The 21,813-nt window shown below is 43.8% G+C and overlaps 1 pseudogene; it reads left to right on the top strand.

The window, feature by feature from the left end:
• The first annotated feature begins 250 nt into the window (after positions 1 to 250).
• On the top strand, positions 251 to 20,472 carry LOC137145762 (butyrophilin subfamily 3 member A1-like; annotated as a pseudogene).
• Positions 20,473 to 21,813: the final 1,341 nt, after the last annotated feature.

Raw genomic sequence — 21,813 nt, 5'->3', positions numbered from 1 at the left:
CAGCCTGGTATTTCCTTGTCTGTATCTAACCTCCACTATAGGGGTTGTTTTAATGTGGTTTGTTAAATGTATGTTTGTTACCGACACAAAATGCCTTCTCATCCAAGCACTGCTGTAGCTTTAAGGTTATGGGCCACCTTTCCTGGAAAAGGAAAGGACTTAAACAGGTAGAAAGTGAGGGTTAATATTTAACATACACTTGTTGCTTTCACTTTCCTTGGTCAGAGTTCAGTCCCTTTGTTCAGTATATTCAAAGTGTGTGATCTGTTCCCACAGGCACACTCTCAAATCCCATTTTAATCCCTTGGTTTTGTTAACACTGAAGACCCCGCACCTGGCAGTGAGGGATGGAAAACCTTCCCCATTGTGGTGGTCCAGTTTAATTTGCTGAAAAAGGTAGGCGCCTCTGCTTGAATTCCAAATCCAATGCGTGTGTTGATGGGTGGGGCTCCATTAACTTCAGGGAAGTTCTGACCATTTATGCCTGCAGAATCTATGTACCATCATGTGTTTATCTGTTGCTTCAGAATTAGTTAACAAGGAAGCCTTTATATCCCTCTTCGGCTAATTTTAAATTCAATATCAGTGCTTGGGAAGCACATTAAGGAGAACGGTGGCTGGAATCTGTAGCTGAGTTCATAGTGGGGAAAATGCTAGAAAAATCATGTTTCTTTGAAGAAATGTGTCATCTCTTCTTGACATTTTCCTTTTTTATTTGGTTTATTGAGTTGTCTGAGAGTTGACTAGCAGATAGAACAGGAGGCTATACAATAGGATGCAGGGGTTATATAGTCCACCTCTTCTGATGATTCATTGTTTGTCACATATTAACAGCTTTGGACTTTAAAATGGTGGATATATTTTGCTTCTGGTGACACTAAAGTGCTTGAAGTCCTCAGCTGGATGGTGTTCTATTAAATCAGAGTTTTTGTTGTTGTTTTCATTGTTGTTATTGTTGTATTATTATTATTTGTTTGTTTATTTATTTTATTATATACTGAACTTTGATTGTCTCTATAAAAGTGTGTTGTAATAATATAAAGAGGTCCAATATATATATATGCTTCTGTTCACCTAACTACCCTCACTCTGGGAGGTGAAGTTCCTACAGAGCTGGATAAACCTCTTCCATCAGTGTAGGCTGTATCGTGAGGTTATTCTGGCATAGCTACTATACCGTAGCTATACCACTATAATCCCTGTAGCACAGACATGACCTCAGAACAGTAGCCCAAGAGGAGGGTAAATGCTCAGGCTCACCTTTCTAGGTCTGCAGCCCTGGATTAGGTCTTTCCCGCAGCTAAAATTTGAGGGATTTGGGCAGACAGAGGAGTCTATGAAGAATTGTGTCTGGAGAAAGGCCTCTGAGAGAGACCAAGGCCCAAGACAGTTGCCAGTCAGGACAGGACAGCGGTGCCTGGACAGAGATTTCTGAAGAAGGCAGTGATCTGTGTGTGTTTGTTACCAGCTGTGTTCCAGGGAACAGGACCTGTGTTCATTTAGGAAATAAATAGTTTGTAGTAAGACAATCCTTGACTCCACACCACCACTGTAAATGATGAACTGTCCTGTCAGGCCTTGAATTTTGCTACATCTTGGTAATGTGGTAACACTATTTTTTAATTTAGCTTTAAAATAAAATAAAATAAAATAAAATAGATGCTATCTAAGTATCTGCACCATAAATTACACATAAAATCAGAGAGCCAAGGTGGGCAAGGTAATATTACGTATTGGACCAACTTCTGTCAGCGAGCGAGACGGTTTTTGAGTTTACACACAGCTCTTCTTCAGATCTGGAAAACTTACTCAGAGTGTCACAGCTAAATACAAAATGGAACAGATTGTTTAACGTAAGTAGTTACATATTTCAAGAGACTAAAATAAAATAAATAAAACAGGTGCCTTTCCAAGGATCTGGACATCCCTGCTATAAGTTACACATAAACAAATAAAATGACACAGCCAGCAGAACACAAAAATCCCATCCAAGGACTTTAATTCCCCTCGGAAACCCCTCTCTGCAACACCTTGCAGTGAAATGGACAGAAAGCTTTCACATATTATTTCAAATGGAAATAATATTGCTTTATTTGCAGAACTGTCAAGTTCACATCATATTTACAGAGGAGTTAGATAAAGACAGAAATACTTTTGCTGTAATGTTGCAATGCAATACGACTATTGCTTAGAATTCAGAATGACAACATATAAGAACCAAAAACAGAGAGAGAGAAAGCAGGCTACTCCCTAAAATAAGCAGGACAGCTCACCCCGCCTTACCCTAGGCTGGCTGCACACTGACTCTGATCCCACACTCCCCTACAGAGCCCCCTGCCTGTAAGCAGGACCAGGAAAACCATGGAGAACGTAAAGTCAGAGATCATAATTTTAACACAGTTTTCAATACATCACAAGAACCACATTGTATTTTGCTTTCTGCCTTTCTCTCCTGACTAGGGTGATGGTGAGGAGGATCATGTGCCTTTACAATGACTCCAGTTCAGTACACCCTCACTTTTCAGCAAAGCAGACACTGAATTTAAAAGGGATTTATGTGCGTACTTTGCTGAACTGAGGCTTATAACAGGCGCGCTCGCCTTTTTAGTATCTCATTATGTCGACTCTGATAAATCATTCTGCTTATGAGGAACGGCAATGGTTATCTGATACCTCTGCTATAAGGAGATAACTTCTCTTCTCACCTAGCTGTCTCCATTCCGAGCTCCCATAGGTATGTTTCAGATCCTACCCTGAGGGCCAAATTGGCATGTACCAGAACTATTTATTGTGAATAATAGTGTCTAGTGCTTTTCCGGTGGACTTTTTTTAATAAGAATTACATGTTATTTTCAAAGAGATATAAGAGAAAGAAGTAGGTTTTGGTTACCCCGAGCAATCCTGACAGCACCCTCTTTAGTGACATAGACAAGCTTGTGATTTTTCTTGGCTGTCTGCTCTAGAAGTACATTCAGACACCTCAGTGTGAGGCGACAGGGGAATGTTAGATGGGATCAGTATGTGCCACACCTTCTGTACTGTGTACTTAATACCCAAGGTGGGCATGTCAGAGCTGATAATAAAACAACTGAGATGTATTGAAACGGGTGCTGAGGCAATTGCTGCAGGCGCAGCAAAAAACATACTGGACATATCGAAATCCATGATGTCCAAATGTCTGCACTACAATCTATATCCCCACAACCCAAACCCAGCGTGGCCACACTGCAGCTCTGTTATTGCAGTGCAGAAGCACCCTAAGGCACAGCCCGTGGTAACAAAAATCCTAGAGACTCTGGTGGGTGCAAAGGGGCTGGAAAGATGCTGGATTTCCCTAGCTGAGCATTTCCTTTGAGTGGGAAAATAAATCCTCTGGCTTAGAACGTGTGCTGCTGGCTTGCATGCCACCCAGCCCCTGCCGTCCGTGGCGTAGGGGTATGTACTGCCATGGCCCAAGCATCACAGCGCTCCAGCTAATCTTAGTTGATGAAATGGCCCGTTGTGGCCACAGCTTGGAGCAGCCCCAGGGCTGGCATAGAACTGGTCCCAGAATTAGGGAGCTGCAACCAGTTCCTTTGTTCTCCCGACCGCCACGTCACCAAAGTACGTCCGGCTGGAACAGGCTGCAGCTAAGCGTGAGGCTATGATGCAGTTGCTGGCCATGTCTGCAGCTCAAGGGGACGTGCCTGTGCTAGCGTTAATCCCACTAGCTCAGGTCCCAGAGTGGTGAAGCCGCAGCACACAGGCTAACCCTGGCAGTAATTACCCTGGGTTCTGGGCTTGTTCGTATAGCCCGGACTGATGCTTGTGCTGTGCAGCTTCACTGCTCAAGGAGATTAAAGAGCTCACAGCCAACGATTGCAGCCAAGACAAACCCTGCATCTCTAGCCCTTTGTGCTTCAGAGAGAGCCAGGCCCTCCAGCAGCTCTGGAGAAGGGCAGGCGCTGTGCCACACTTGGAAAGCAGCGGTGCTGGAATCACTTGGCCTTACCCTCCCTGAGCACTAGGACTGTGATAGTGAGTGGTCTTTCCATCACAGCAAAGGTTCTCATATGATCTCCCCTCCCACTCACCCCCAGGCTGGCTGGACACAGTGACACCCTCCCATATTGTTCAGCTTCCCCTGCAACGTAGTGACACAGAAGAAGGAAGAGAAGGAACAGCCTCGTGTGTTCCAAGAGGGAATATTGAGAAATCAGGGGTCTGGTATTTTTGAGCCTCTGTGTCTATTTTGATTGTGGCTCTCATTTCAGATCAGCCCCCAAGACTCTTCTCACCGGAGGCATGGACCTCAAGGTACAGCTCTCCAGCTGCTTGTTCTGTGCCGTACTCCTAGCAGCGATTCCCTCGTCAGGTAAAAGCATTGTCAGTAAAACAACACAAAATCTCTGGGGAGAGACCCTCCACCTGCACGAAACCCCTGCTGGGTATCTGTGTTTCAGCAGAGATAAGGTTTTTGTTTGTGTTACTGTGATAGGAAGAGGTGATTCAGGAGGCATTGGGGATATGATCCTGGAAACCTCTGCGTGCTCTCAGCTCCTACAGAGCCAGGCATCTCACAGCAAGTTCTCAGCACCTTGCAATTTCAGAGCCTTTATTAGCCCTGGTTCCTTCAGTGAGAAGCTCAGTTCATCGTGGACCTGTGGTCAGTAAGAGGTGGAGCTGTGCTATTTGTCTACTCTGGGGATCTGCCCCAATTCTAGTCATCAGGGAAAGATGACCAATGCAAACCTGTAGTGTAGACAAGAAAAAAAAAACACAATTTGGCTTCGTTGAGCTTATCCCAGTTTTAAACTGGATAAGCTGCAGGAGTGGTAATTGCATCTTGCTCTGTCTACATCTAGAAGTTTGCACTGGTGCAGCTGGTGGCTGATGGCTGGAATCAGGACAAACAGGGTTGAAATTGTCATTTGAAACTTTTGTTTCAATAGAAAAATGTCTTTTTCCCAACAATGAATATTTTCTGAGAAAAATATATATTTCAGTTTTATGATATTTCAATAGACCTCCTCTCCCCTCAAAAAATCAGTTTGGGATTTTTTCCTCCTTTTTCTTTTTTGCCTTTCTCCATTCCCTCTCCTCTTTTCCAAATGTATTTAATATATATATATATTTAACATTTCTTGAAACACATCTTATCCTTTTTCAACAAGCTCCCATAGGCCAGCCCTAAGAACTCCCAGGCAGGCTATTGTTAATTATTAGGCATGTTTTATCTGTTATACAATGTCTTGTACACTGATGGTGCAATAACAAAACTGATTTCCATTCTTCTTCCTAGATTCCCATCTGTCAGCTCAGCAGGTATGATGGGGGCCAAGTGACGTCTTTCCACCACTTTCTATCTTGAGCCAGTTTCACGGCTTCATTTATCTTTAAATCTTTTTGTTTACCTACCCAATGCATACTCAGACTGCCTCTATTTCTAGTTCCTTGCACTCTGGCATGCATTGCCATGCATGGTCTCCTTTTCAGGTCCATTCCTGACATCATGGTTATCCTTCTTCAATCTTCTGTAACAGGGTTGTTTCTTGCCCTAGCCATTTTCATTTTTTACAGTCTTGAAACGTTCATTATCCCCCTCAGTAATTTCATTTTTGCAGTCAATATCTTCTGTTTGTCAGCTTTCCTCATACTCCAGTGTCCCAACTTGCACAGCAGTATAGGCATGACACTTGTCTCATATATGCTGAGTTTCTTTGTCGTTGAAATGTTTTTAGCCTTCCAGATATGGCAGTTTTCCAAATGCAGTAGCAGCTAGTCTGATCTTTCTTTTTATGTCATCTTCACAATTCCCATTCTCTGATACTACTCCTCATTACTGATACTAGTTTGTCCCATTTTTCTAGATCTTTATCTCTTCCTTTTGTCCTCCAATTGCCATATTTTTTTTTGTCATCTCTGTGCTGATGTTTTTCAGCTTTCATAGAATCATAAAGTTAGAAGGGCCCACAAGGGTCATCTGTTTAATCCCCTGCCAAGAAGCAGGATTTGTTATGTCTAAACCATCCAAGACACATGGCTATCCATCCTTCCCTAATCTACCTTGTCAGTGAGTCTTTGTAAATCTTCCTTGGACAATGCTATGAGGTCAATATCATCTGTGAAGCTACGATACTTAATAATAAGAACAATCTTAGATCTTTATTTCTAATGAACAGTAACAATATCAATCGATTATATATTTGCAGCATAGTTCTACTGTTATGTTTATGAAGATAGATTCCTGTCCCACCACTTGGAATAGCTATTAGAGATGCTACCAGTTTTATTCTGCACACACACTCAGGGTACGGTTGCACTGCACTCAGAGGACTGATTGCAGCTCAGGTCGGAATACCTGTGCTAGCTTGAATCTAGCTTGGTTAAAAATAGCATTGAAGACGCAGCAGCATGGATCCGGCGTGGGCTGGGAATGTGAGTATGTAGTCAGAGTTCTGGACAGTCTCAGACAGGTGTAACCCATGTCGCCATGTGTTCATTGCTCTTTCTAATCATGCTAGCTAGATTCAAGCTAGCACACACCTGGCTGCCCACGCTGCAATCACTCCTCCACTTGCATTGTAGACACACCCTCATTTACGTTTGATTCTTCCAGAGAATTTTGACATTATCTCATCCCCAACCGTCACTGGGATCGTGGGGCAGGACGTGGTTTTACCCTGCCAGATCTCCACCAGGACTCAGCCGGACAATATGGAAGTGCAGTGGAAGAAAATCATCCAGCCACATATAGAAATTGTCTATGAATATAGAGCCCTGACAGACCGGGATGTGCCAGGGCAGAAATACCAGGGCCGGACTGCGCTGTTGAAGGATGGATTCACCTCTGGGAATGTGTCTTTAAAGCTGAAGAACGTCGGACCGGCCGATGGCGGAACATACAGCTGCATTGTGAAGTCAAACGAGTGGAGCGCGGATGCTGCAACCGAGCTTAAAATTGCAGGTTGGTGATTTCCTTGGGCAGGGTCAGATTTGGCCTGTCCATTGGGCAGGTGTGCAGTGTGGAGAGGGCATGAGGAGCCTTGTCCCTCTGTGCAATCTGTACCAAGGCCAGGCAGAATTCCAGTCCCTGTCCCTCACGGTGCCCTCAGGTGCTGAGCGGGAGTCAGGCCCATAGCTCTGCCCTATAGGAACCAGTCACTAGAGCTGCCCAGCTATGCAAGGGGCTGCAAGCTGCATGTAGCAGCCTCTGTAAACCTAGATGCTCTGGGGTAGGACATTCCAGTGTTTCACCACCCTCCTAGGGAAAAAGTTTTTCCTAATATCCAACCTAGACCTCCCCCACTGCCACTTGAGACCATTGCTCCTTGTTCTGTCATCTGCCAACACTGAGAACAGCCTAGCTCCATCCTTCATGGAACCCCCTTTCAGGTAGTTGAAGGCCACTATCAAATCCCCTAAAACCTCTGTCCCCCCACCTCTCCAGGTCTCTGGCTGGTGTAACGGCTCTGTACTGGGTCAGCCATCAATATAAGGGCAGATGGGGGGGTGTCAGACACCTGGGCGGAACACAGTGCATTGTGGACATCCTCTGTTTACCAAGGCCCATGGGGACCAGCCGCTCTAATTTACACCAGAGGCCTGGGCAGGCCCTCCCTGGCCCCAGGACACTGAGGGAGTGAAGGTGGCTTAAAGTCCCTTCTCCCATTCTCTCCCCAAACACAGGGACTAGGGAACTGAGAGACAGGCTCAGCCCTCTAAGAGCCCAGTCTCTGCAGCTTGTCTACACATAAGTGTAGACACTCTACAGGGATGGGAGGGGTTCTTCCATCGCCCCATCACCCCGAGAGGCGGTGGCTAGGTCGACAAAAGAATTCTTCCATCACCTAGCGCCGTCTACACTGGGGTTAGGTCAGCTTAACTACATCACTCAGGGTTGTAGAGTATTCACATGCCTGAGAGACGTAGCTGGGTCCACATAACTTTTGAGTGTAGACCTAGCCTGAGTGTTGCCATTGTCATGTGGCATTTTAGAGGCCAGGCAGCCATACAACTTGCAATTTATAGCAGAGACGCTCCATGATCTGGCATACCCAGGAGAAGCAGGTGAAGAATTTCTTTGAACTCCAGTAAGAAAAACACAGAAATTGGGACTCAGTCCTGAGTTAAAAATAAATCCACAAAAAAGAGACAAGGCTGTTTCACTGAAGTTAGCCCCTTCCTAATCTCTCTTATCTCGTTTTAGCTGTTGCCTCAGTGGCCATCGATGTGGTAGGTCCCCAGGACCAGGGAATCAAACTAGCTTGCAGATCAACAGGGTGGTTCCCCAAACCTGAACTCCACTGGGCAACAAAGAATGGGCAAGATCTGCAGCCTGTGACCCAAACGGAGCAAGATCATGAACTTCTGTTCAATGTTCTGAGCCACGTCACAGTCCTGGGAGAGGAAACTGGGGAAATCAGCTGCGTAATCCGGAACAGCCTGCTGAAAACAGAGCAGAAATCTGTCATTCTCCTCTCAGGTGAGTATGTGCATCATTCTTTAACCTTGAAGCCTCTTCTCTGTCCAGAGGCATGTCCCATCAGGCTCTAGTGTCCGTCTTATTTATATAGGAACATGGTGGTACACAGTTTCCCACCTAACTCAAAACGATGCTGCCCTAATACTATTAGAAGGACCCCATCGTGTTAGGTATTGTACAAATAATTAACTAGACAGTCGCTGCCCCAGAGAGCTCACAGGGTAGGATTAGGACAAGAAGAAACATGGAAAATGCTGAGCTGGGAAGAAAAGGAAACCGGAAAAGAAACATGTTTTGCATGCAGCGTGGCCTAGTGAACAAAGCACTGGCCTGGGATTCAGGAGACTTGGGGGTCTGTTCCCAGCTCTGCTACTGGCCTGCTGGGTGACCTTGGGCAAGTCACTTCCCCTTTCTGTGCTTCAGTTCCCCTATTTGTAAAATGCGGATAATGATGCTTACCTCCTTTGAGATCCACCAATAAAATACACTATGTAAGAGCTAGAGATGATTATTACTAATAATCTCATCTCAGCTCACCACCTGTATCACCGTTCTGGTGACTTATTAGAATTTGGATAAATTAACCAGTTGTTTAGCAGCAATAGGAGATCACCTTCTAATTTTTATTCTTACAAGGCCTCTATCTCTAAATCTGACTCCCACTCACTTGTGTGCACTAACCAGCAATGGAGACCGGACAGCTTCAGACTCCAGACTGGTCTGAACTAGCACCCAGGCAAATGTCAGGAATCACTATATTGAGGTACAATTCCCCCAGTGTAGACGGTCAGAAAAAGGCCTATGAACCATGTCAGCGCTACATAAATCCAAGAAGTCTTGATCTGGCCACCTCCCCTAGGGTGAAAGTTACCTCTGAAGAATGCTCAGTGATCTTCATTGATCACGCAGGGCAGCGGTTGTAACTGCTTTTCTTGATCTTGGTATGTGATATCTAGAATCAGTGGGCCAAAACCTCAGATGGTGTAAATGGGAGTAATTCTACTGACTTCAGTAAAGCTATACTTATTACACTGGCTGAGGATCTGGCTCATTGACTTCAATGGAGCGAGACCGATTTACACCAGCTGGGAATCTGGTCCAGTGTCTGTATCATTGCCCACAATTGGTAAGGACCCAGGATTAGATTATGATGCCCTCGCTGACACTGAATAGTACATTAATCTGGAGTTAGTCCCATTGTTTTCAAAGAGTAAGACACAATTCAGTGCAAGTAAGGGCGTCAGAATCTGGTCTACAGGAAACAGGCAGTATAAGAGCAGGAGTGAATTTGGTATAACCAATCTGGCAGCTTTCCTGCTCAAGGGCCAGATTATCAGATGGTGTAAATCAATGTCAATTTACACCAATTCCGGATCTAGCTGATAGTCTGGACTGCAAAATCAGTCAACTCCTGTGCTTCACATATCCCTGGAGCTTGACTCATTGTTCCTAAACATGGAGAAGAGATGGTATGTTTCCAAGGTGACATTTTTCATTTATTGTTTTCAAAGGTGATATTTTCCCTCGTGTTTCTCCGTGGCTTGCTGCTTTCTGGGTGTTATTTACTTTAACCCTTCTTGCGATTGGTGTCTGTGCATTTTTGGGATATAAAGGTAAGTGTGCTATCTGCATGTTTAAAGTCCTTTCACAAAGGGAGAAATAATCATCCTAACATCAAACTAAAGTGAACTACAATGTTTATTGGTGCTCAGAAAGACTTCAGGTTTGTTTTTTATTGTTCGTTCATCTCTGATTAACATCGAATTCCAGAAAAAGATATTTTAAAAGTTGTCCGTTCTGGTATTTTGAATAGGAGTAGGGCGGTTATTTTACCTCTGTATTTGGCACTGTTGTGACTGCTGCTGGAATACTGTGTCCAGTTCTGGTGCTCTCAATTCAGGAAGGATGTTAATAAACTGGAGACAATGGGAGAAGTGCCATGAGAATGATTAAAGGACTAGAAAATATTCCATAGATTTTGCTCCTGGAGTCTATCAACCTGTTTAGTTTACCAAAGAGAAGGTTAAAGAATGACATGAACACACACTCTATAACCTACATGGGGAATAAATATTTAATAATGGGCTCTTCAAGCTAGCAGAGGAAGGTACAACAAAATTAAACAGCTGCATGTTTAAACTACACAAATTCAGACTAGAAATACAGCATATATCTTTTAAGTGAGGGTAGTTAGCCATTAGAACAATTTACCAGGAGTTGCAGTAAATTCTCCACCACTGGAAACTTTTAAATCAAGATTGGGTGTTTTTCTAAAAGATCTGTTCCAGTTCAAACAGGAATTTTTTCAAGGCAGTTCTAAGGCCTGTGTTATACAGGAAGTCAGACCGGATGATCACAGCAGTCCTTTCTGTCTTTGTAATCTATGAATTGAATTTCATACAGAAATAAAATGAGGGAGTAGCAGCACAATCTTGAAGCCTGATCCTGGAAAAACTATTGTGCATAGTGCTTATTGCCATGGGTGCTCCAACTGACTTCACTGGAAATTAATGAGATTACTCAGAGTAATAAGGACTACACTTGGACACACAGCTTTTCAGATTTTTTTATTTAATTATTTTCATCAAAATGTGGTCTTTTTTAAAGGATTATTTTAACAAAAACTTTTCAGTTTTTTCAGAACGTTCCAGTTTTCAGCCGACTCTTTAAATCATTAAAGCCAGCCTGTTTATTTTTCAAAATCTTTTTCCTATTTTTATTGACTATTTCTTTTTGTATTACTGATTTTGACTGATCACCATGACAACACACAGTACATTTTTTTTCAATATCTGAAAATATAATTTAAAATATATCTGCATCTAAAATCAAAACAATTTTGCTTAAAACAATTTTGACAGAAAATTTGGAAAATAAAACAATGGACTTTCATAAAACACAGAATTAAAAATGTTTTCAGATTTGCCAGAATGTTAGCAGTATTTTGTTTTGTTTTTCAGCCATCTCTAGTTGTTTGTAAGATCAGGTCTCTATGTACATTTGAAAATAAAGGAAATATTATTTTAATATAAATTCCACAATTTATGGGTATGAAAAATATCAGAAGAAAAGAGGCTGGTAAGAAGCAGTTCAACATCAATTCAAAATATTTCTATGCATATTGAAATGTTCAGTATCATTAGAGTATATCTCATTGAGACCTGTCAACAAAAGTCTCAAATTTTCATGAAGCATTTCATGTGTCTTGTCCCCACCCTTCTCAACTCTTCAGCTTTCTCTGTTTAAATTCTTCCTTTTGCCAGCCATGCATAGTGTGACAAATGTACACTGTATTTATCATATTTTCTACATGAACAACACAAGTACTTTGGTAAACATCTGTTCATTGGATCTCTCTGGCACCCCAACAATTTACTTAATCCACCAAAATCTTTGATTCTTAATCTTATAGCCAAGCAGAAGATGTCTAAGAAAAAATCATCAAAAGAAGAGACTTTATTCCTAAGAGGTAATGTATTTCTCTCTCTTAAGTTATCCTTGATAGGTTTATACTCAGTTCTGACATATCAGTTTTAACAGTAATTTTTCTTGCATGATGTTTATATATATATAACACTTGATCACCTACATTAATTTAAAGCATGCAATAAAGTTATTAAAAATTACAATTTAATTTTAATATCAATTTTCCTTATAAATTAAATCAAATTTATATTTCTTCCTGGGAAATCTGTCTCCATTGCTGCTTACATGTTATAAGGTAAGGCCTGTGCATCCTGACAGCTTCCTTTAAATGTCTTATGGCATCAAATAAATGTCACTAAAGCCAAACAACAGTGTTTCAGTCATTGCACTGATCTCAAGGTGCATGTGTAAAAATAAGCTTATCTCACACTCTTTCCATGATATTTCCTCCTCTTTCCATTTCCCCACCTATTTTCACCTCTTGCTTTGTTAAATCTATTTTAGGGGCAGGTCTGCAAAGCTTTACTTACCATGGTCCACCACTGCCACTATGAAATCAGGGAGGTGTGAGAATGCTCAGGATCCTTGAACAGTATGCCCAGACACACAAAGGGGAAGGATAACGAATCCCACCCCTGGGAAAGAGGACATTATAGTAGAATATTGGCCTCTTTGAGTTTGATGGGAGTTTTGCCACTGACCTCAATGAGCCAAGATGTCACCCACAGACAGTACATAATAATCGCTGCCTCCCCTGAAGCAGTGTGGTGTAGGTGTAATCTCAGAGAGATTAGTGGTGTAAATGGTAACTTTCCTATCAAATATAACCTCCAAGAACATTCTGTGAGGTGTTTGGCATCAACTGTGTATTACAAATCCTTACATTGCTGTGTAGTAATGTGTCATTCTCTCCAATGCAGACACTGAGAAGAAGGCCTTGGAATCAGGTACAGTAAAAATTATTTTCAAGAGTGAAAATTTCTGATATGGGTTTTCGCACTATGATAAAATAGAAATGGTGAATATCTGTATCACAGACATTGCAACATAGTGCAAGGGGCTCTGGGATACATACCAGGGGAGCCACGGCTGTAATTCTGGGTCTGCTGTTAACTCCCTATGTGACCTTACACAAGCCACTTATCCTTCCTGCCTCAGCTTCCCCATCTCTAAATAGGGTTAATAATATTAATCTACTTCCAAGAGTGTTGTGAGGATTTGTCTGTAAAGCTAGATGCGTGCAATTCCTTCCTATGCAGACAGCAAATGCAAGACCTACATGCCACTGAAAATAGGATTTAAGCAGAATGTAAGTGACTTAAGTGGTGCATATAGGCATCATATCGGCCCTCTACACTGGGTTGATTACACCCTAGATAAGTATAATTAGAGTTAGAAGCCACTTGCCGTTTGGAAGAGCAAAGAACAGCACCTGACAGGGGAGAATAAACCTCTAGCTCTGTTCTTTATTATTAATATTAGTGTGTTTTAACTGTCATCTCTTAAAAGCCCCTCCACAGTATCAGAAATTAATTGCAACTTAATCCACTTAGCCTGTCCTATCACAGACAGACAATTTCCTTTGGGAAATCAGTACTACAAATACATTGCACTTCAGTGGAGGGAAAAAGGAAACAAACAATTCCCTAAGTGAAAGGATTAGGCAGTGTTCAAACTTTTAAATGTAAACAGGTCCTGACCTGATGTACGTTAGAAAAAGTGTTGCCAGTACAGCAGTCTAATGGCTAGGTGTGTGATAATTTTTATCAGATTGCTGTTTGTGGAGATGCAGTTATATTGACAGAAAAAGGACTTTTGCCAGGATAGCTTATTTTCCTTGCTGAACCCACACTAAGCTATGTTTTTTGCCAGTATAACTAGGACTTTTGCTGGCATAACGATATTGTAAAAATATCACACCTCTACCTGATATTGCTATAGCAGCAAATCACTCTAGTGTTGATCTGGCCTGCATAAGACTACGTCTACACTAGAAATGCTACAGCAGCGGAGCGGGTTCTTCTATCGCTGTCATAAATCCACCTCTTGAAAAGGCAGCAGCTAGGTCAGTGGAAGAATTCTTCTGTCAACCTAGCACTGTCTTCACCGGCACCAGGGCTTAGGTCAGCTTAACTGTGTCTCCCAGGGGTGTGAATTTTTCACATACCTGAGTGACATAGCTGCGTTGACCTAACTCTTTGGTGTAGACCAGCTCTTAGATGTAAGAATTGATTGTTTACCAGTTTTATAGTGAACATTAGTTTTGCCTTTTTCTATCCACAGAATCACAGTGTGTGTATTTCTCAGGATGAACTGAAATTTCTGTTTGAAAATAATAGACTGTTAATTGAAGCTTTTTTTTTCTTTTTTCCTTTTACAGAGTGTGCGGACCTGCGGGAACGACTTGGTAGGGTTCGTTTTATGGTACAGAATAAATAAGCATCTGTAATTGTACAGTGTAGATTGAATTGAGCGATTTGGAAACACACAGGAATATAAAGGGGTTTTAGGGATATTATATTAAGCAGTGAGTAATATGTAGTATCGACAGACCTTAGAGATAAGCATGGGTGGCCGGCATAATAAGCCGGGCGAGGCTTAGCCTCCCCTGGTGCAGCTGCCACCGTACGCCTGGGCCGTGGTGGCATCACCTTTTCCCATCCCTGTCGCACCCCTTCCCCGAGGCCCAACACCTGTCGCTGCCTGGCTGCTCCTCTACTCTACTCCATCCTCCCTCTCAGAAGGACCCTGCTGCTCGCCATGAGCATCTCTCCTCTTCTCCCATTCCCCACATGCCTCCTCACCCCTGTCCCTGTGAGACCCCACCCCAGCTGCTACTCACCATGTCCCTCCCCCTTGACACCCACCTTCCGCCCACCCGTCACGCCCACTCTCCTCCATGCTCCATCCCTCACCCGCGGCTGCCCGCCACTTGCCAAGTCCCTCCAGTGGTGGAGAGGCCTGGGGTAGAGAGGGGGCGTGGCCTGGGGAAGAGCGGGGGTGGGGTGTGGGCAGGGCCACAGGTGGAAGAGGCGGGACAGGGAACTAGCCGTCCCCAGCCCCAGGGGTAGCTTCACCCACCACCCATGAAGATGAGTTGATTCAGTGTGCTTGCTAACAGTCTGTTGTCTCCCCCCTACATCCTTACTCTCAGGGTGTGAGCTAAAAACAAATGAAAAAGTTTAGGCGTGGTGACTGTAAATAATCCTAACATTAAAACGACAGAACTGAGTTTCTCCAGACTTGGTTTAGTGACTCCTCAGCAGCAAGCTCTGTTTAAAGATTATATTCACTGTTGTGGCAAGGCACCTCCTTCACCTCGCTGGACTCAGCACTTTCCCCTCTGGCAGTGGGGGGGGACAGGAGTAAATCAGCCTCACTCGGGATGTTTATTTTCCCACATGGGGTTTAATTCTCAATATTTTCTAGGCAGGCCTCTGGGCAGGCCAAAGGAGTGCTGCTCCGCCAAACAAAAGAAAGAAATTCACAACATAAAACAAAGGGGAATTCCTTTCCCTACCCTGTTTCTGGGGGGAGAGTGGGGAAGGAACCTTGTTATTGGCCTTGGGTGCCAGTTCTTCCCCTAAACAGGCAGGCAGTCAGGTAGCTTCCCCAGTTTGTCCCTCCTCCTCCTCTTTCACCAGGAGAAAAGAGTTGTTGAAAAGTCTCAGAAAGCCCTTAATAGGACTCAGGTGTCCCTAGTTGACCTGAGGTAACTTTAACCTCTTTTCAGCTTATAGGGAAAAGGGCCTTTATCATTCTAGGGATAGTATATCTGTTTTCCACCACTCGCTCACATTTCCAGCTCCTCCAGAACCTTCTTCTGAGGTTCTGGCTGCACTTTTCCCCACACCTCCTATTGTATGCACACCTCACCCATGGCCCCATCCATAAGTTGCGGGACCTCCTCTTCGCTTTGGTCAAGGTGGCCATTTACAACACCAGGGAGAGGATGTTGGCCGAGGAGGTGCTCTGTGACTGTGGGGTCTATTTCTGTTCCTATGTCCAATCATGTGTCCAGACAGAGTTCCTGTGGGATGCACCCACTTGCTCCTTAGATACTTCTGAGGAACAATTGGATGCTGTCCGGGGTTCTCTGCTTGGTGTCCCCTTCAGGTTACCTATGTTTGACCCTTTGACCTTCGTGCCTGTTCCTGTTTTCTCATTTGTTGTCCCCTGAATTCAGTTGGGTCCCGGGCCCAGTAGCGACTCCCCTTAGTCTGGGGGAGGGGCTTTCAGACGTGGGTGGGCTTATGCCTGCCAACCTCCTGGAACCCAATAGGAGTTCTCTTACAGCTGTCCAGCCTGACTTTGTCATACTGTACTGTAATTTTCTATATGTAGGAAATTCCCATTTGTATTAAAATATACTTTATTAATTGATAAACAATTTATAATTATATAAAGGGAGACCGTATTTTAAAGTGAGATCCCCAGAAGAAGAGCAATGGTTTACCCTCCACCTTTAATTCCACATTTCCTGATTTTTAAGTGCCTGATTTCTCAATCTCACCATTGCAATAATGATATTGATATTTGCACTGAATGTTTTATATAACTTGCATATAATTATGGCACCCATCACTATAGCATCAGGGTGCACTAAAGCAAGTTAAAAACAAATAACCTGGCTCTGAGGAAAATAGCAGTAAATATTGTCAAGGGTGAAATTAGCTACTAAGTAAATTTTACATTTTGTGAGACAAAGGCATTGCTTTTACCACTATTACCTTGGGGGATTTGTCTAAATTTGGTAGATTCTCCCCAGTTAACCTGTTGGAGGAAGGTCCCTCTCTCCTAACAGAAAAATAATCTGGGGAATAGCCCGGCTCCCAGCACAGCCACAGAAAACTTGGGGAAATAATTTACTTTCTCCTCCCCTGGGAGAGGAGCAGAATTTATGGGAGACTGTCAGATTCCAGAGGTTGAAATGGGAAAACAAAAAGCAGTGGTGCTCTTCTGAGCTCCAGCCACTAGGGGCAAATTGATGATTTGTGTAATGATGGATAAAGCTGTAGAACCAGTGAATAAACTGCATTTATTTTGAAACTCTGGGCCCCTCACCTGTGCGCTTACCACTAATCCATCTCTCCTTGGAATACAGCTATGATTCCAAGCCCCTGATAAGTCAGTGGAGATGAGCTACAGGAAGGACTGCAGCTTTCACTGTATATAATAAAGCTATCAAATATTTCCTTTTGTTTTTCCCTTTAATGTGTTTCAAGCAGCCTTTGCCTCTCACTCACTCCATCAGATTTTCAGTGGGATAGGACAATCTAGCCCTCAGTTTGAAAAATCTGTATTTGTGCTACATGAAAACTAAATGTATTAGTCTTATTTTTTCCTACAATCCTGGAAACATCCAGTAAACTGGGCTCTCTGCTCTAATAAAAGTAAATAATACCAGATCTTTCCATTTCAGACAGAGCAACCACAGAACTAGGTAAGTCAAGACATTTTTTGCTTCATGTCTTTTTATATATAGCATTGACACCCAGGGAGGGGAGGGGTCAGCAGCAGGGTTTGTACCTGGAGTTTCATGCAAGAGGCTCTGCTGTCCAAGCTAAAAGACCTACTTCCTTAACCAAACCTGCTACAGGCTTATCAAGCTCTAGGTGATTTAGCCAGCACTAGCATGAGACAAAGTGCCACAATGAGTGGGCATGGCTTACGTAGACACAAATCCTACTCTGACCAGATGCAATATGTTCCCTCAGTCCTTCAGTGCTAGCAATAGAGCGGCCCAGTGAACAGGGATCTAGCAAGTCAAGAGTCTTCCCCCAGCTTCCTGAGAGACTTTGGGGAAGTCACTCCCAATATCTGGGCTTTAGATGTCCCAGTGGGAAACATAGACAATGATAGTGGCTGAGTGGAAATTCAGGGCCTTGTGGGGTGGTTCTGCTTACATAAGAGATCAGTGACCCAGAGTCTAGGTAATACCTGGTGTAATCCATTTAATTACAGATATATACACAAGTCCTGCTGTTTCTCTGAACAGCAGTGTGAACACAGAGTGCGCAGGCCTTTTCCAAAATCCCAAGCCAGATATTCCAGTTAGTCCTGTGCCCAAGAAACCGCTATCCCTAAGCCCCTGTTTCTTATCTGAGCCACATACAACTGCTGCTGCTTGCTCACTGCAACTGCTTAAACACTCAGCTTTATTATAGGCTGTGTTTCCACCTCAGGAGACCCCATTAGCTCTGCACTCACCCGTTGGCCACATGGCCTGTCAGAAATCTTGGACATTAGTCCCTTCTTTTGTGTCCTGCTGTTTTGCACGATTGAAGAGTTGTTCCTAGTGTTGGGTAGGAAGGTTTTATCCTCCCCATATATTCTTACAAGGTCCTTGGTTGTCTTGCCTCCAAACTGTTAGCACCTTTCACTATAACAATAGCCACTTGCCTTTATACAGCACTTTGAGATGTACAGATGAAAAGCCTAACATGAGAGCTAAAGTAGTAGTATAATCTTAGGCTGATTCTGAAGCCTTTACCCATTGCATCTTGCATCTTACTCTTGCATCTGACGAAGTGGGTTGCAGCCCATGAAAGCTTATGCCTGCAGAAATTAAACTTGTTAGTCTTTAAAGCGATACAGGACTCTCGTTGTTTTTACCCATTGCAAGTATTCTCACTGGAATCAATGGGACTTTTCTTGAGCAAGGACTTGAGAAACTATCCAAATGTGAATTCTCACTGTCTTGAGCTCCATTAACTTGGTGATTCTTCTTTTGCAGATTTCAGGAAGGCTCAGAGCTACATGGGTAAGTTTAACTCTTTAATTAGACTGCCACCTTATTATATTTTTCCAGACCCTGAGGGAGCAGGAGATGGTAATGCTATATGAAGGATTGAAGGACTTAATGTCTAGATATGAAGGCAGGATCTATGCTAATGGCAGATGCTAACATTTGGAGGGAGTTCTTTCTTTCCTTCTTTCTTACATATTTGACTCGTATAATCAAAAAGCTGGTATTTGTACATCAGTCAAATATGAATTTCATATTTATGTTATTTTTAAGTGAGTGGGATCTATTTATAATTGTAATTATAATTCTAATCCTTCAGCCCAGATCTAGGGCTTTGCATACACTAAAATAAAGAAAAGAAGTTTCAAGTATATCCCTGGTGTGAGGGTGCCACTATCTTGATTCAGGAAGTAAAGGCTGGGATCTAGTTTCCTATAACAAGTAAAACAGGAGAAATAGATACTTAAAATATTTGCCTTAACATTAGCAGCTATTCCTTCTCTTCTCAGGATTCCCTTTGGTACTGAGATCCGACTCACGTGCAGCTAATGGGGTTATTCTGGTCCCACTGCTGCAGGATCATGGGGTCCTTGACTGATCCGTGGCAAATGGGGTTATTCTGGCCCCTCTTTTTGTGGGATGGGGGGAAGGAGGGGTGTCCCTGACTGACCTGTGGCTAAATGGGGTTATTTTGGTCTCTCTTCCCAGTTCCCGTCACCCTGGATCCAAGTTACACACACCCTAAACTCACCGTGTCTGCAGATGGCAGAACAGTCCAGCACAACCCCCCTTCCCAAGAGCCGGCTGCCCCCTCCGGGGCCCTGATTGCCGTGGGGAGGGAGGGGTTCACGATGAGGGATCATGATGGGAAGGCAGGGGTTTGCAGGTGGTACTGGGAAGTGGAGGTTGGCAATAGCCCAGACTGGGAGCTGGGGGTGCTGAGTGAGACTGTGAGGGGCAGAGTGAGACAGGAGAGGCTGGAGAAACCCCCTGAGGAGGGGTGCTGGGCTCTGCGGAGATCCAAGGGGCAGTATCACCCCGAGGAGGCCAACAATGTGATCCAGCCCTGGAATGTGAAGCTGACAGTGGTTGGGGTGTATCTGGATCTAGGAGCAGGGAGTGTCTCATTTTATAGTGTCAATGGAACGAGCCTTATCCTGGAGATTTCTGTTGAAGGTTCTGAGAGATTGTACCCATTCCTCAGCCCAGGTTTTGGTGTGGGATGCGACAGGGAAAAACCCCTCAGCATCTGCCCCCCCAGCGACTGGGATTTCCACCTTGAATGCAGAGATAGTCAGGGGAATTCCACAGCCCCAGCACAGCACTCTGCCTCCAACAATGGGGAAGGGGCAGGAAACAACACAGGGCCATCTCCAACAGGAGAAACAGCCTCCGCCCCTGGACAGCACCTGGCTCCTGAAAACCAAGATGTGAAAAGAAAGAGCACTAAACCGTTTTGGACCAAAAAGTTCTCGAAGCCCCGCCTCCCCTGGAAGAGAGGAAAGGGGAATGAAACAGAGCAGGATCATCTGCAAGCAAAGGGGGAAAAGCAACTCCAAACCCTGATGTCTGAAAGTCCACCTGCAAAAACCCTACCTGCCAAAAGCCCTCCAGCAGGGCAAAGGGAATCAGAAAGAGAGAAACAGTCAGAACACGAATCCAGAGGGATCTCTAGAGCTAATGATCTTGTTCCGCAGATTTCAGGGCCAGGATATTCGACCGGGGAATCAAATCCAAACACTGACACCTTGGAAATAGCCTCACCCCAAAGAGAAAGGGAAAATGGTGACTCTTCAGATGGTTCCTGCCCCTGAACACAAAGGAAAACAGCTGAGATTAGTGGTAATGCTTTAAAACTCACACTAATTAGACAGGAAGCTGTTCACTAGAGGGAACTCTGCTAACGCTACTGTTAAGGTTAGGAATTTGAATACACAGAAGTCAGGAAATGCAGAAGGGAAGGTTCTTACACTAACACTAACTTTCACACGTTGCAGACATACATCCTCTGAGGCTACTGCCCTTATTCAGTGTGAGTGAATGGTAGAATGAAGCCTTAACTGCGTAGGACAAGAGTCTGATATACAAAGCTGTTTGCCAATGAAAAACAAAGAAAAATGTGGAATTTGTATTTTTACAAAGAATCTTTGGTTTTTCCCCAGCGGCCCAGCTCTGAAGGCAGAGCAGAGAGCGACACCTGCTGGCCAGGCACCCAGCTCTGAAGGCAGTGCCACCGCAAGCAGAAGTGCAGAGGTAAGGGGGCTGGTTTGGTTTTGCCACCCTTACTTCTCCACTGCTCTGACGGCCGTGCTGCTTTCGAAGCAGGAAGCCTGGCTATGGAGAAATGTCATGTTGATGGTAATGTGCTGTTCTGTGCTGTGTGTGTTCAACTGCTACCTGTATATGCTGTGACTAAGGAAACTGAAGTTCAGCATTTCATTTTAATTGCGGAAAAACATGGAATTCTGAGAATTTTGGGGGTTTTTTACCACGGAAAACTAGGACCCCTGCTGTATCCCTAGTCATGTGGCGTAGCACCTTATTCCAACAGCCCTATTGACTTCAGTGAGTCCATTCCTGGGGTAAGGTAACACGCAGCATGTATAGAGACACCAGATCCAGGCCAGTCATCAACAGCGTTTGCAGTGTGGATGAGTTACTGTTACTCAGAGAACTTTACCTTCGGCGCTTCCTGACTTTTGTCCATTTACAGACCCAGTAAATAGGACCAACATTTTTCAGAAAGGGAGAGAAGGCGCATGGACCACAGCTGCACATGTTGTTGGGGTGTCAATGATTGTTTGATCACTTTAACACCTAAATAGGTAAATGACCGTGTAAATGGCTAATTTACATGTGTAACTGTGGTAACTGCATGTGCACACATGCATACTTTACATGGAAAGTGAGTCTCTATCTTTGAGAAATTCTTCCAGAACTTTACACTTGGGTTTTGTCTTTAATCTCCCTGTTCATTACACGTAGAACAAAAAGAAAGAAAATGCCAGTGCTATGCTACATGCAGCTGTGAAATTGAAAAGCCTTCAGCTTTCTGTGTACCGGCGGTAACATTTTCAAAATTGCCTAAGTGAGTTAGGATCCTACATCCCTTTTCAGAGGTGACTTAGGTACTTGGGCTCAAATCTTCACGGTATGAAGGCACTTAACTCCCATT

This window comes from Emydura macquarii, unplaced genomic scaffold (genome assembly GCF_026122565.2).
Source record: "Emydura macquarii macquarii isolate MOO-44397 ecotype Brisbane River unplaced genomic scaffold, CSIRO-AGI_Emac_v2 contig_3625, whole genome shotgun sequence".
Lineage (NCBI taxonomy): Eukaryota > Metazoa > Chordata > Testudines > Chelidae > Emydura > Emydura macquarii.
Note: the sequence above shows the minus strand (reverse complement) of the source record. Positions and strands in the feature narration are given on the sequence as shown.